Source organism: Sminthopsis crassicaudata, chromosome 1 (assembly GCF_048593235.1).
Source record: "Sminthopsis crassicaudata isolate SCR6 chromosome 1, ASM4859323v1, whole genome shotgun sequence".
NCBI lineage: Eukaryota > Metazoa > Chordata > Mammalia > Dasyuromorphia > Dasyuridae > Sminthopsis > Sminthopsis crassicaudata.
This window is the reverse complement of record NC_133617.1, coordinates 415,641,187-415,656,818: the sequence shown is the minus strand read 5'-3', so window position 1 is coordinate 415,656,818 and position 15,632 is coordinate 415,641,187. Positions and strand designations below refer to the sequence as shown.

At 34.3% G+C, this 15,632-nt stretch overlaps 1 long non-coding RNA gene across 1 annotated transcript in view; it reads right to left on the bottom strand.

Moving 5' to 3' along the window:
• Positions 1-7,820: 7,820 nt before the first annotated feature.
• The window catches only part of LOC141550020 (uncharacterized), a 35,526-nt gene continuing 27,714 nt past the window's right edge, over positions 7,821-15,632 (bottom strand). The window contains exon 3 of the long non-coding RNA XR_012484482.1: positions 7,821-7,908. This is a non-coding gene — a long non-coding RNA (uncharacterized LOC141550020). The remainder of the gene's footprint in view (positions 7,909-15,632) is intronic.

Here is a 15,632-nt window from a genome sequence, read left to right as displayed (position 1 = left end):
TATATCGGTGCCAGTGCTATCGTGTTACTAAAGTGGCTTGCCTTTTCATTGTCTTGTGGATAAAAGGGAAGTGGTTTAAATAATTGGAGGTTACAGCTAGTGAATGAGGGTGGGTTGGGAGACAAGTGGTCTCCCAATGCCTGAAGTTCATTTCTGCTTTAGGCAATAGGAACTAAGTCAAATATTGTTTGTATAATAATGCATTACTAGTGGGGGACAAAGTAAAAGTGGGATTGTCCTTGGGACCTGGAAACATTGACCTGAGTTCCAGCCCAACTTCAGCTGTGTGACTGGACAAGCCATTTAACCCTGTTTACTTCAGTTTCCTTGTCTGTAAAATGGGCTGGAGAAGGGGAATAATGGCAAACCATCTTTGCCATGAAAACCCTAAGTGGGTCTCAAAGAGTTGAACAACTGAAAGACTAGTAGCATTGAAGGACACTACTTTTAAATTTTCTTTTTACCTTAAGGAGTTTACAATCTAGAACTAGAGAGCAAATTTCGATGATTTAGGGGGCCCTAAATGAAGATAATGAAGTGAATCCTAAGATTTTAAGGGAAAGGACCATGGAGAGAACTACAGCAAAGCTCTATATAGCAATAGGAAGTATTTGTTTAGGAGTTAAGTGAATGGGCTAGATAAATGAGAATATGTTCCTTTGTTTAGTCATGCCAACTTGATCACATGGACTCTACTGTCCATGGAGTTTTCTTGAGAATAATGGACAAGTTTGTCATTTCCTAATCTCATTTTATGATGAGAAACTTGAGGCAAACAAGGGACTATTCCCCAGAGTCACAGCTAATAAATCTGAAGCCAGATTTTAACTCGTCTCTTACTGACCCAGCACTGAGCCACATAGCTGCCTCTGAAGGGAAAACTAGGACAGTAAAAGTAAGGTTGGGGGCCAGATCATGAAGGGACTGAATGCCATGTAAAAAAAGTGTTCATTTTGTAGACGATGCAAAGCTACTGAAGGAGGGAAGTGACATTTGAATTGTGCTTTAGGAAAATTATGCTGGCAACAATTAGAGAAAAGGGATTTACAGTCATTGGGTTGTCAATAATTCAAATGACATTTGCATCTTGATGGTGTGAACTACTTTTTTTAACATTTAGTTTTATCTTCATGTCTACATTTTCTTCCCACCTTGCTCATTTCCTTCCCTGCCCCTCTCCATTGAAAAAGAAAAAATTACAAATATATATAGGTCAATTGCTTTGGCCAATTGGCCATGTTAAATGTAACTGTATTTCTTGCATGCACTTTGAACTCAGTTCTCTATCAGAAGATGGATCAGTATGCTTCATTCATAGGTATGACTCAATAAAAGTTAATAAGCATTCAATCACATTTAGTCTGCCTTAATCACAAAGTAATAATAGTGCTTATGTATATAATACTTTAAAACCAACTAAAGACTTGCTACTATTTTATGCCAATAGTTATACTCAAACATTCAGATTAATAGAACTGAAAGTGTCCTTAGAGATCATTAATTTCAGTCCATTCGTTTGGACAAAATATGTTAGGGTTAAGAGGAGTTAAGAGGATTCATAGCTTTAGGTGGCTTTTTGGCATAGACTTCTGCTCTTTATGAATCAAAATTTTAATAGCCATTTACATTATCCCATCAATAATTATTGTGCTAATTGGTAAAAAATGGGGAAAGAGTTGGGGAGAATGAAAGTCACTGAGAGGTACCTATTTTCCCACCTTTATAAAAGCTTGAAAATGGTCTTTACATGTAACAGTATCCTTGGTGAAAATGTGAGAGGGAAATTGCCAGGCTTTAACTTTTAACAGCAGAAAATTGCTGTAGATAACTTTTTTTTTTTTTGGAGGCTGGGGTTAAGTGACTTGCCCAGGGTCACACAGCTGAGATCACATTTGAACTCCGGTCCTCCTGAATTCAAGGCTGGTGCTCTATCCACTGCTCCACCTCGCTGCCCCCAGTAGATAACATTTTCAAAGTCGCATCTTTTATTTGCAAAGTTATAAAGGATGTCCTACCCACAATAAATAAGGAAGAGAGTTTCCCATTGAATGGCAAGGTTCTTAAGGTAACCCTATTGGCATTCAATATTCTGCCAATTGCATCAAATCTCACAATACTTCACAGTCTCCTCAATGAAATCCATGGCCATGCACAAGAGTTTCCAGCAATTCAGGTAAGGAAAATAAAAAGGCTAAAGAATTACTTTGATTAGTATCTGAAACTAGCTGGGCAATCGATTGAGTTAATCTAGAGATCTTGAACAGGCATGGTAGATGAACAATGAACTAGGCCTATAATTTAACAAGAGGAGAAAAAAATGGATTGCATTTTGGAAACTATAGTGCTTTTTATAATTTCAAGCTGTTCCCTGAAACAAAAGTTTATCTTTTTTTTTTTAACAATATATATCTAATGATGTTATATGTTATATAGTTCCATAACACAATATTGTTATATAACAATGTTATGTGACTAACTATGAATTAAGGAACACTATGATCTATGAAGAATCAGAATTGCTAGTGACCTACTAATCAATGGAAACATATATAGTGCTATATATTGCCAATATGACCTGAATGCAAGAAGGAATCTTTAAAAAGCATTATCAAGAGCAAAACCTGTATATGACCAGAAAAGCAGAGTGATTTCATGGAATGAAGAGTAATAGATAGATTGCTCAAGTATTAAAAAGAAAAAAACCAACAACAACAACAAAAACCTAGAAGAAGGACCTCAGTACAATGGCTGGTTCTTCTTTGGAAGAATTATGGAAAACATACAAGAATCACATAAAATTAAATTATAAGGAAGGGTTGTGACCTACCACAGTAGGTGTACTGATATCAACAAGATCATGAATTCACTAAAATCCTGGAATAAAAAAAATCTAATTTTTTCCCTTTCTCTTTACCTTTCATAGATTTCATGTTGATTGATATTGACCACCTAACTAGACTGTACAAATTACCTCCCAATTGATCTTTGTTTGAAATCCCTCTCATCTCCAGTCCCTCCACACAAGTGTCAAGTGATTTTCCTGAGTCATAGGTTTGAATATTTCACTTCCATTCAAAATCCTTCAGTGTCCCCTTATTTATTGCCTTAAAGATAAAATACAAATTTCTCATCCAAATATCTGTAGTCCTTTGGAATTTTGTTTCAATATTATATATGTCACAGTCTTCTCCTTCAGAAAATCTATTATTCAGGTTAAACTATCTTTTTCCCCCAATATTGAACCAGTCCTGCATTCCTGGTATAAATGCTACTTGGTCATAGTGTATTATCCTGGAGATGATTTCTCTAATCTTTTTGCTAATATTTTATTTAAGATTTTAGCATCAATATTCATTAGGGACATTGGTCTATAATTTTCTTTCTCTGTTTTCAACCTACCTGGTTTAGGTATCAGTACCATGTCTTTGTCATAAAAGTAATTTGGTGTAGGACTCCTTTAATCCTTATTTTTTCAAATAGTTTATATAGCATTGGAGTTAATTGTTCTTATGTTTGATAGAATTCACATATAAATCCATCTGGTCCTGGGAATTTTTTCTTAGGGAGTTGATTAATAGCTTGTTCTATTTTTTTTTTTTTCTCTAAGATGGGACTGTTTAACCAATTTACTTCTTACTCTGTTAATCTGGGCAAGCTATATTTTTGAAGATATTCTTCCATTTCATTTAAGTTATCAAATTTATTGGCATAAAGTTGAGCAAAGTAACTCCTAATTATTGTTCTAATTTCCTCTTCATTAGTGGCGAGTTCTCCCTTTTCATTTTTAAGACTAACAATTTGATTTTCTCCTTTCCTTTTTTTAATCAGATTTACTAAGCGTTTGTCTATTTTGTTGACTTTTTTTCATAAAACCAACTCTTAGTTTTATTAATGCAATAGTTTATTTTTTTACACTTTCTATTTTATTAATCTCTCCTTTTATTTTTAGAATTTCAAGTTTAATGTTTGGGGGGGTTAATTTATTCCTTTTCTAGCATTTTTAGTTGCAAGCCAAATTCATTGACCTTCTCTTTCTCTATTTTATGCAAGTAGGCATTTAGAGATATGAAATTTCCCCTTATTACCACTTTTGCTGCATCCCACACATTTTGGTATAATGTCTCATTATTGTCATTTTCTTGGACGAAGTTACTAATTATGTCTATGATTTGCTGTTTCACCCAATCATTCTATAGTACAACATTATTTAGTTTCCAATTATTTTTTGATCTATTTCCCCCTGGTTTTTTATTGAATGTAATTTTCATTGCATTATAATCTGAAAAAGATTCATTTACTATTTCTGCTTTACTGCATTTGAATTTGAGGTTTTCATGTCCTAATAAATGGTCAGTTTTGTATAGGTTCCATGAACTGCTGAGAAGAAAGCGTACTCCTTTTTGTCTCCATTTAGTTTTCTCCAAAGATCTATCATATCTAACTTTTCTAGTATTCTATTTACTTCTTTGACTTCTTTATTTTGTGGTTTGATTTATCTAATTCTGAGAGTGCAATGTTGAGATCGCCCACTATTATAGTTTTGCTGTCTATTTCTTCTTGCAACTCTCTTAATTTCTCTTTTTGAGAATTTAGATGTTACACCACTTGATGCATATATGTTTAATATTGATATTGCTTCATTATCTATGATACCCTTTAGCAAGATATAGTGCCCTTCCTCATCTCTCTTAATTAGATCAATTTTTGCTTTTGCTTGATCTGCAATCAGGATGGTTACACCTGCTTTTTTGACTTCACCTGAAGCATAGTAGATCCTGCTTCAACCTTTTACCTTTGCTCTGATGTATTGCCCTGCTTCAAGTGTGTTTCCTGTAAACAACATATTGGAGGATTCTGGCTTTTAATCCAGTTTGCTAACCACTTCCTCTTTATGGGAGAGTTTACCCCATTCACATTTATGGTTAAAATTATTAATTCTGTATTACTTGCCATCTTGTTAATCCCTGCTTATGCTTTTCTCCTTTCCTTACCCTTACCCCTTCCCCAGTATTAAACTTGTGAGCACCACTTACTTCTCACAGCCCTCCCTTTTTAGTATCCTTTCCCCCCCACACCTTAGAGTTCCTACCCCTATCTTACCCCTTTTTCTCACAATTTCTGTATTCCCTTCCACTTAGCTTACTCCTTCCCTTTTCACTTTTTCCCTCCCACTTTTCAATGAGGTGGGAGAAGTTTCACCATAAATCGAATATGTCTAATATTTTTCTCTTCACGACAATTCTGATGAGAGTAAGATACACACTATGTTCATTCCCCCTCCATTCTTTCTCTCAGATAATAATAGGTTTCCTTTGCCTCTTTTTGAGATGTAGTACCCCCACTTTACCCTTTTTCTGGTCCAATTTCCTTTCCACCTCTAGTTTCTAGAACAAATTACACATGTGTTCTTTATATATCTTTATAACAGAAATATAGTTCCCAAGATTTCTTTTTACCTTTTAAAGTTTCTCTTGAGTCCTATATTTGGAGATCAAACTTCTTGTTTAGTTCCAGTTTTTTCATCAGAAATAGATGAAATTCACTTGTTTCATTGAATGTCCATCTTCTTCTCTAGAAAAAAATGCTCATTTTGGCTAAGTTATTTTTGGCTGCATACCAAGTTCCTTAGCCTTTCAGAATATCAGATTCCAGGCCCTTCGATCCTTTAATGTGGACACTGCTAAATCCTGAGTAATCCTTATTGTGGCTCCTCTATATTTGAATTGATTTTTTTTCTAGAAGCTTGTATTATTTTTTCCTTTGTCTGATAATTCTGGAATTTAGCCACTATATTTCTTGGAGTTTTGATTTTAGGGCCCCTTGCAGTAGGTGATCAATGAATTTTACCCTCTGTTTCTATAACATCTGGCAGTTCTCTTTGATAAGTTCCTGGAAAATAATGTCCAGGCTCTTTTTTTCATCATATTTTCAAGAAGTCCAATAATTCTCAGATTGTCTCTCCTGCATCTATTTTCCAGGTCTGTTGTCTTCCCAACAAAGTATTTGACATTTTTTTCCATTGTTTTATTTTTTTGGTTTTGCTTGACTGATTCTTGGTGTTTCCTCAAGTTATTCAATTCTATTTGTTCGATTCTGATTTTCAATGATGTATTTTCTTCACTAACTTTTTTATTTCTTTTTCTAATTGTCCAATTGAGTTTTTAAGTGAGTTGTTTTGTTCTATGGAATTTTTTTCCATTTTTCCAATTTTATTTTTTAGAGAGCTATTTTCTTTTTCCAATTCACTAATTCTTTTAGGGATTTGATTTCTTTATCCACTCTATCTTTAAATGTGTGGATGACTTATCCAGACTGTCTTGCCAAACTTCCCTTTCCTTTTCCCATTTCTCTTCTAGCTCTCTTGTGAAAGCCTTTTTGATTTCTTCTATGAGAGTCTTGTGTGTTGAGGATCAGATTATATCCCTCTTTGGGGATTCATCTGGAGACAGTTTGTTTTTAGCCTCCTCAGAGTTTAAGGTCTGCTCTCTATCCATATAGAAGCTATCAGTGGTTAGAATCCTTTTTCATTTTTTGCTCATTTTGTCAAAGAAGAATCAAAGAAAATTAACTAACAAAAAAAAAAAATGCAGTCTGCTTTTTTTTTGGGGGGGGGGAAATGAGAGGGGGATTGATGGTATTACTGAGCTTTCTCTACAGACTGCAGGGAGCAGCAGTGAGGCACTAGCAGGACAGCAATGGTTGTGTTGCATCTGCACTCTGAGACTCTGAGAATGTGCTAAGACACTCCGGGTAGGTGTGGCCAGGTCCCAAGAGACCCTAGCTTTTAGGGGTTATAGTCTTTACCCTCTGTGTTTACAGCTTCTCTGCTGGTCTACTGACTTACTGCCAAGGCAAAGTAGCCACACTGTGGTAAAGTTCTCCCTGCAGAAATGGCTTAGATCATACCCCACCCCCCTCCAGTCTTCTCAGTGTGAACTGCCTGCCTTACTCTCACTGCCTGCCCTCAGACTGTACCTGATCTGTCCATCCTTGCCCACAAGCAAAAACAGACCTTTTCTGATGAATTTCAAGGATATCTTCTGTTGGTAATTATTTGCAGGTTTTTTCAGTCAAGCACTAATTCCAAAGCCTTGCCATGAAATAAAATATTCTGAGAGGAAAAACAGAGCTGAAGTAGATGTATGTGTCCTCTCCACGATCTTGGCTGGAAGTCCAAACTATCTTTTTCCCAAATCCAGCATTCTATCTCCCCTCTCTTCAAGCACTGGTACAAGCCATCTGTTGTACCTGAAAAGTACCTCATCATCATCTCTACCTCTCAATGCATCTCTGTCATTTTCCTTTCCTTTAACACTTATGCCAAGGTCACCATCTTCATAATGTTTTTTCCAATCCTTACTCAATTGTTATTACTCTTTCTCTTTATAAATTTCTATTTCTTTATGTCTATATGTACTGTATCACATAAGTAGAATGTAACATCTTGGAGGCAGAGACTATTTTTTTCTTTGAATCTTTGGCACCTGGCATACTATCTTTCTTACACACAAACTATAAGTGAATATTAATTCAATTGAAATAACCCAGAAACAATATTGTAGTATAGACCTGAGGCTTTGTTAAACAATAGGTCATAAGATTATAAAATTATAGGATCTTGAAAAAAAAACCGAGAACCCATTCAAAATTGCATAAATAAGATTATAGATTTAGAGCTTAAAGAGACTCATGCTCAAATGACCAAAATATTTTTAATTATTTACAAATGTTTCTATAAATCAGAAGCAGATATTCTTAATACATTATTTTAATGGCAAAGAGAGGTAATTTACCTTTAGACTCTGAGAACCTTAAGAGCAGGGATTGTTGTGTTTTCGTTTTTCTTTGTTTTTTTTTTTTTTTTTTTTAAGTATCCCTCATGTCTGCTATGACCATTCAAGAGATTTCCTGATAGATACAATCACAGAGAAAACTGGTTAAGAATACTCATTATCACTATCAAGTATGAAACAGGTTTCATTTAACAAAATCATGAAAGATATGCTATTGACAGTACACATGGAAGAATAGTTTCTGTCAAAGTTTTTGTTTTTGCCCTCTTTTTTTATTTCCAATTGCTTAGGACAGTGTTGGAACAAAGTAGGCATCTAACAGATATCTGTTGACTTGTCTAAGGTCACCAATAGGTAAAACAAAATTAAATTCCAGGTTTCATAATCTTGGCACTGACAAATATTGTTTAACGAAGAGATTGTGTTGTCTATAAATTTGTCCATTACTAGAATTAATTGTTCTTTTCAAGAAAAAAAAATTTCCACCAAAAGACATATACTTGATTTATGACTTTTTATTTTCCCCAAGTCAGCAAAAATCAATAGGAACCCAGGCTAGGAGTTTCACCACTGAAAGGAAGGAAGTCATTATGAGTAGTTTTCTAGGTTTCTTTGGACTTGCATTTGTATTTCAAAGTTCCTATTCAACTCTAATCTTTTCATCAGAAATGTTTAAAAATCCTTTATTACATTGATATTTTATTTTCTTGTAAGATTATACTCAGTTTTGCAGGAAAAATTATTCTTGTTTGTAATCCTATCTCTTTTGTTTTTTGAAATACTATCTTTGGGGGCAGCTAGATGGCGCAGGGGGTAGAGTAGCAGCCCTGTCTGATCTCAGAAACTGAAGACTTACTAACTGTATGACTCTGGACAAGTCACTTGACCCCAATTGCCTCAGCAAAAAAAAAAAAAAAAAAAAAAAAAAAACAAAGAAAGAAAAGAAATACTATATTCCAAGATTTCCTCTAGTTTTTGGTAGAAGCTTCCAGGTCTTGTGCGATCCTGGTTGTAGCTTTTTAATTTTAATTTTTTTTTTTCCCTGAGGCTGGGGTTAAGTGACTTGCCCAAGGTCACACAGCTAGGAAGCGTTAAGTGTCTGAGACCAGATTTGAACTCAGGTCTTCCTGAATTCAGGGCTGGTCCTCTATCCACTGTACCACCTAGCTGCCCCTCTGGTTGTAGCTTTTTTAGAGATATCCACCCTCAAGTATTTTGAAAACTGATCACACATAATACAAACCTCTTTGAGAATTGAATGTAGTACTTAAGTATTATTAGAGCTTAGCACCTCCTCAAAGCCTATGCCACAATTAGACACTTCAACTTGACTGCATGTAATTAGCTTCACTCTATTTGGAATTTTCTGCACATTTCAACTTCAAATCATCAGTATAGAAATAATTTATATTTATCCACCAGAAGAACTGATCAGACTCCCAGAAATCCCTTTCCCTTGAGAGAAAAAAAATGAACGAAATCTATTTGCCCCTTTTATCTGTCCCAGTATCATAGGCATTTCCACCCTACCTATTATCATCCTATTCTCTTGTCTAATCTTTTCAATGCTTAAACTGTTGATTTCCAAACGGAATACAAATTCTTCAAATCTGACTCATCAGGCTAATCACTAAGCAAATAATATCAATGCATAATAAACTTGGTTGGTCATGAATCCTTATACTTATATCCCTAATTCTATTTATTGCAATAACAAATCTCCTAGGTCTTCTTCCCTACTCATTTACCCCAACTACACAACTCTCAATGAACCTTGGCATAGCTATCCCTCTTTGAATAGGAACAGTAGTAATAGGTTTTCGTAATAAACCTAAAGCTTCACTCGCCCATTTCTTGCCACTAGGTACACCAACACCTCTAATCCCTACACTAATCTTTATTGAAACAATTAGTCTGCTTATTCAACCACTTGCCTTAGCAGTAAGACTAAAGCTAATACCACTGCTAGTCACCTCCTAATTCACCTAATTGACTCAGCGGCATTAGCACTAATATCTATTAGACTCGAGCTATCATTCTTTTTTGCATTCTTTTTTCTGAATGCTCATAGCATTTTTTTCATTGGCATGGGAACTCTGTGACATTTCTGGGATTTTTTCCTTTCATGCTTCCTTTCAGGATATAATTGGTGAATTCTTTCTATCTTTGCCTTATTTTTTAAAAATTAGAGCTTTTTATTCACAAAGCAAATACATGGGTAATTTTTCCAACATCGACCCCTGCATAAGCCCCTGCCACAAATTTTCCTCTTCTTACACCCTTCCCTCCCCCACCCAACAGGCAGTCCAATATATACTAAATATGCTGAAATACATGCCAGATCTAATATGTGTATATATATTCACACAGCCATCCCGTTGCACAAGAAAAATCAGATCAAGAAGGAACAAAAAGAAAAACTGAGAAAAAAAGAAACAAAAGGCAAGCAAATAATAACAGAGAATGAGAATGCTATGCTGTGTTCCACCCTCTGCTCCCATGGTTCTCTCTCTGGCTGTAGATTGGCTCTCTTCATCACTGCACAAGTGGAACTGGTCCGAATGATCTCATTGTTGAAGAGAACCCATCTGAATTGATCATCATATAGTCCTGTTGTTGAAGTATATAATGATCTCCTGGTCCTGCTCATTTTACTCAGCATCAATTCATATAAGTCTCTCCAGGCCTTTTTGAAATCAGTCTATTGGTCATTTCTTACAGAACAATAAGATTCCATAACATTCATATACCATAATTTATTCAGCCATTCTTCAATTGATGGACATCCACTCAGTTTCCAGTTTCTGGCCACTACAAAGAGAGCTGCCACAAATATTCTTGCTCATACAGGTCCCTTTCCCTCCTTTAAGATCTCTTTGGGATATAAGCCCAATAGAAACACTGCTTGATCAAAGGGTATGCATAGTTTGATAACTTTTTGAGCATAGTTCCAAACTGCTCTCCATAATGGTTGATCTGTTCACAACTCCACCAATAATGTATCAATGTTCCCTCCAACATTTGTCACTATTTTTTCCTGTCATCTTAGCCAATCTGACAGGTGTGTAGTGATATCTCAGAGTTGTCTTGATTAGCATTTCTCTGATCAATAGTGATTTGGAGCACCTTTTCATGTGGCTACAAATAGTTTCAATTTCTTCATCTGAAAATTGTCTGTTCATATCCTGATCATTTATCAATTGGAGAATGGCTTGAAGTATTATAAATTTGAGTCAATTCTCTATATATTTTTAAAATGAGGCCTTTATCAGATCCTTTGGAAGTAAAAATGTTTTCCCAGTTTATTGCTTCCCTTCTAATCTTGTCTGCATTTGTTTTGCTTGTACAAAAACTTTTTAACGTAATATAATCAAAATTATCTATTTTATGATCAATAATTATCTCTAGTTCTTCTTTGGTCACAAATTCCTTCATCCTCCACAAATCTGAGAGATAAACTGTCTTATATTCTAATTTGTTTATAATATCATTCTTTATGTCTACATCATGAATCCATTTCAACTTTATCTTGGTATACGGTGGTAGATGTGATCTATGCCTACTTTCTGCCATACTAGTTTTCAATTTTCCCAGCAGTTTTTGTCAAATAGTGAATTCTTATCCCAAAAGCTGGGACTTTTTGGTTTGTCAAATATTAAATTGTTATAAGTCATTGGCTATTTTGTTCTGTGAGCCTAACCTATTCTACTGATCAACCAGTCTATTTCTTAGCCAGTACCAAATGGTTTTGATGACCACTGCTTTATAATATAGTTTTAGATCTGGTATAGTTAGGCTACCTCCATTTGCTTTTCTCTTCATTAATTCCTTTGAAATTCTTGACCTTTTGTTCTTCCAGATGAATTTTGTTATTTTTCCTTCTTTAGTAAAATAGTTTCTTGGGAGTTTGATTGATATAGCACTAAATAAATAGATTAGTTTAGGGAGTATTGTCATCTTTATTATATTGTTTAACCTATCCAAAAGCACTTGATATTTTTCCAGTTGCTTAGATCTGATTTGATTTGTGGGGAAAGTGTTTTGTAGTTTTGCTTATATGATTCCTGACTTTCTCTTGGCAGATAAATTCCCAAATCTTTTATATTTATATTATCAACAGCTATTTTAAATGGGATTTCTCTTTGTATCTCTTGCTGGTGGATTTTGTTAGTGATTTTATAAGAATGCTGATGATTTATGTGGATTTATTTTGTATCTGAGACTTTGCTAAAGTTGTGGATTATTTCTAATAGCTTTTTAGTTGATTCTCTGAGGTTCTCTAAGTATACCATCATATAATCTGCAAAGAGTGATAATTTGGTTTCCTCATTACCTACTCTAATTCTTTTAATCTCTTTTTCTTCTCTTATTACCAAAGTTAGCATTTCTAATACAATATTGAATAGTAATAGTGATAGTGGGCAACCTTGTTTTACCCTTGATCTTATTGGGAATGGTTCTAGTTTATCCCCATTACATATGATGCTTGCTGATGGTTTTTAATAGATGCTTCTAACTATTTTAAGGAAAAGTCCATTTATTCCTATACTCTCTAGTGTTTTTTTAAATAGGAATGGGTGTTGGATTTTATCAAATTATTTTTCTGCATCTATTATGATAATCATATGGTTTTTATTAATTTGGTTATTATGTTAATAGTTTTCCTAATATTGAACCAGCCCTGCATTCCTCATATAAATCCTACTTGGTCGTGGTGTATTATTCTGGGATGATTATCTGTAATCTCTTTGCTAACATTTTGTTTAAGATTTTTGCATCAATATACATTAGGGAGATTGGTCTATAATTTTCTTTCTCTGTTTTCAACCTATCTGGTTTAGGTAATCAGTACCATGTCTGTATCATAAAAGGAGTTTTGTAGGAGTCCTTCATTCCCTATTTTTTCAAATAGTTTATCTAGTACTGGAGTTAATTGTTCTTTAAACATTTGGTAGAATCCACATGTAAATCCATCTAGTCCTGGGGATTTTTTCTTAGGGAGTTGATTAATAGCTTGTTCTATTTATTTTTCTAAAATGGAACTATTTAAGTAATTTATTTCCTCTTCTGTTAATCTGGGCAAACTATATTTTTGTAGGTATTCTTCCATTTCACTTAGGTTAAGATCAAAGTTATTGGCATAAAGTTAAGCAAAGTAACTCCTGATAATTGCTCTAGATTCCTCTTCATTGGTGGATAGTTTTCCCTTTTCATTTTTGAGACTAACAACACATTAAACCCTGATTTCCTAAGTATAAATGCTCACGCTGAAAATTTAACAGTTTGCTCTCCTGAGAAGATAAGAACTGGCTCCAGTGCATCCCTACCTAATATTGTTATAATTTTTTATAATTTCAAAGTATGTGACATTTCATCTGATTCTCACAACACCCTATGAGGTAAGTAGCATAAGTGTTATTATCATCCTTATTTTAAAGATTAGAAAAGTGAGAAATAGGGAAGGGAAGAAGGAACTAGCTCAAATTCTTGCAGATATTGAATGGTAGCAAATCTAAGTTTCCTAAGATCTTAGTCCAGCACTCATTCTCCTGTACCATTTACCTCATATGTAAAGCTATAATCAAGGAGCGTTAGGAAGAAGCTAATATATATCCAACTAGTGAGCAGAACTGTTAGAGAAACATTCAACTGTTAAGAGGAACATTCAGAATTGTGGTTATTTACAGGTATTTTTCTTTTTCTTTCTCTCTTCTTCTGATTAAATAATTTTAAAATGAATTTTATTGATAATTTTTGTTTTTACATTTCTTTCTGTACTCCATCCCTTCTTGCTCTCAGAGAGCCATCTCTTATTTAAAAAAAAAAAAAGAAAGAAAGAAAGAAAGAAAAAGAAAAAAAGTTCATCAAAACTAACATACATATCAAAAAAGCCAGATGGTAAATGGTAATTACAAAGCCATGGGCTATGGACTTCCACCTCTGGAAAGGAAGGGAGAAGAAGGTATCTACTCATACTCTTCATTGTGGCCAAATTTGGTCATTATATTTTCACATAATTCATTTTAAACTATTTTGTTATTGCTTTCTATTTATTGTACATATTATTTTTCAGCTTTTCCCCTCTTCACTTTTCATCAATACATGTAAGTCTTATCCTACTTGTGAGGGATAGAAAATCCTATCCAAAAATGACTACTCAGAGATCACTCATAGAAAAGCAGAATTATTTATTAGAATCTCGAGAAGCGGATTCCATCCTGGTCTATGAGCTAAATTCGCAGCAGGAGAGAGCCACTCCCTTGAAAATGTTCACAACTCTTATACATTTCAGACAAAGAACCTCCAAAATCCCACCCTCCACGGGTTGTGACTGGTCATACAATTCTGCACTCCCCTATTTTGATTAGTGGAAGGCAGCCAACAAGGTGATTTACAACCTTTGGTCACTTCATGCCATTTGGACAGTCTAGGCCTTCACATGACTGAGGCGTATAGGTCTGGTTTATGTTAGCTAGAAGTCTCTGATCAATAAGTGCTTAAATCTGTAAGTTCTTCACCATATCTTACTCCACACATACTTCTCTGAATTCATTATGTTAATTATTGCTCATATTTTATTACATTGATGTATCAGTATTTATTTAGTTATTTCTCTACCAATGGGCATATACTTTGTTTCTAATTCTTTGATATTTCAAAAAGAACTGCAAAAAATAGTGATATTATATGAGGCTTTTTATTTTGACATTGACCTCATTGGGACAAATGGCTCTGGATCAGAGCATATGGATGTTTTAGTCACTTTCTTCATATAACTCAGTATTGCTTTCTAGAATAGTTATACCACTTTACAGCTCTACCAACAGAGCATTAACATTCCTGTCTTTCCATAAGCCCTACAATAATAACTAGTCCCACTTCTGATTTATTTTACATAAAAATAGTCTTTGCTTCATTGTGGCCAAATGGTTTGCAAATGGGGGGGGGGGAAGGGATTGGTATTGGGATTTCCCAGGAATTGATGTTTAGGTATTAGGTTCCCAGAATTTTGGGCAAAGGTATTGAACTAAAAAAGCAAAAAGTATTCCCCTGAAAGGCACCTTGGATAGGCTCTTCATGGCCTGGTGGACTGCTACAAAGGTTAGAGCACACTATATGATATTCAAGTAATGGTAATAAGTACTTAGTAAACTATTATTAATTGAAAGTGCCAAATGAGTGGTTACAAAAAGAAAGCTACAAGAGTCATTATAACAGAAGAATCAATAGGATTTGGTGACTAAATAGCTCTGGAGGATGAATGAAAAGGAAGAATCAAAAATAACTAAATTTTTAGAATCTGGGTAGACTTTTAGAGTCTAAATTTTTTAGACTGAGTAACTGAAAAAATGATGGTACCTGCCTATTATTGATTGAAATAGCATTTTCATCTATCTTCTTCATCAGAATAAGGAGGCATAGCTAGCACCCTATGATCTTATGTCTATTTCCATATTAAATACTTATTCTTTTCATAGAACCTTGATTTAATATAAGTTCTCCTCTCAAATTATTACATCCTGGTCTTAGTAATCTTTGCTATACTTTTTTTTTTTAAATAAAGCTTTTTATCTTTCAAAACATATGCATGGACAATTCTTCAACATTAGTTCTTATAAAACCCTGTGTTCCAATCCCCCCCTTCCCCAAAGCCCTCCCCTAGATAGCAAGTAGTCTAATATATGTTAAACATGGGAGAAATATATGTTAAATTCAATATATGACATGTATACATATTTATACAATTATCGTGCTACACAAGGAAAAAAGAAAGAGAAACAAAATAAAATTCAAGCAAACAAAAAAGAGTGAAAATGCTATGTAGTGAACCATATTTAG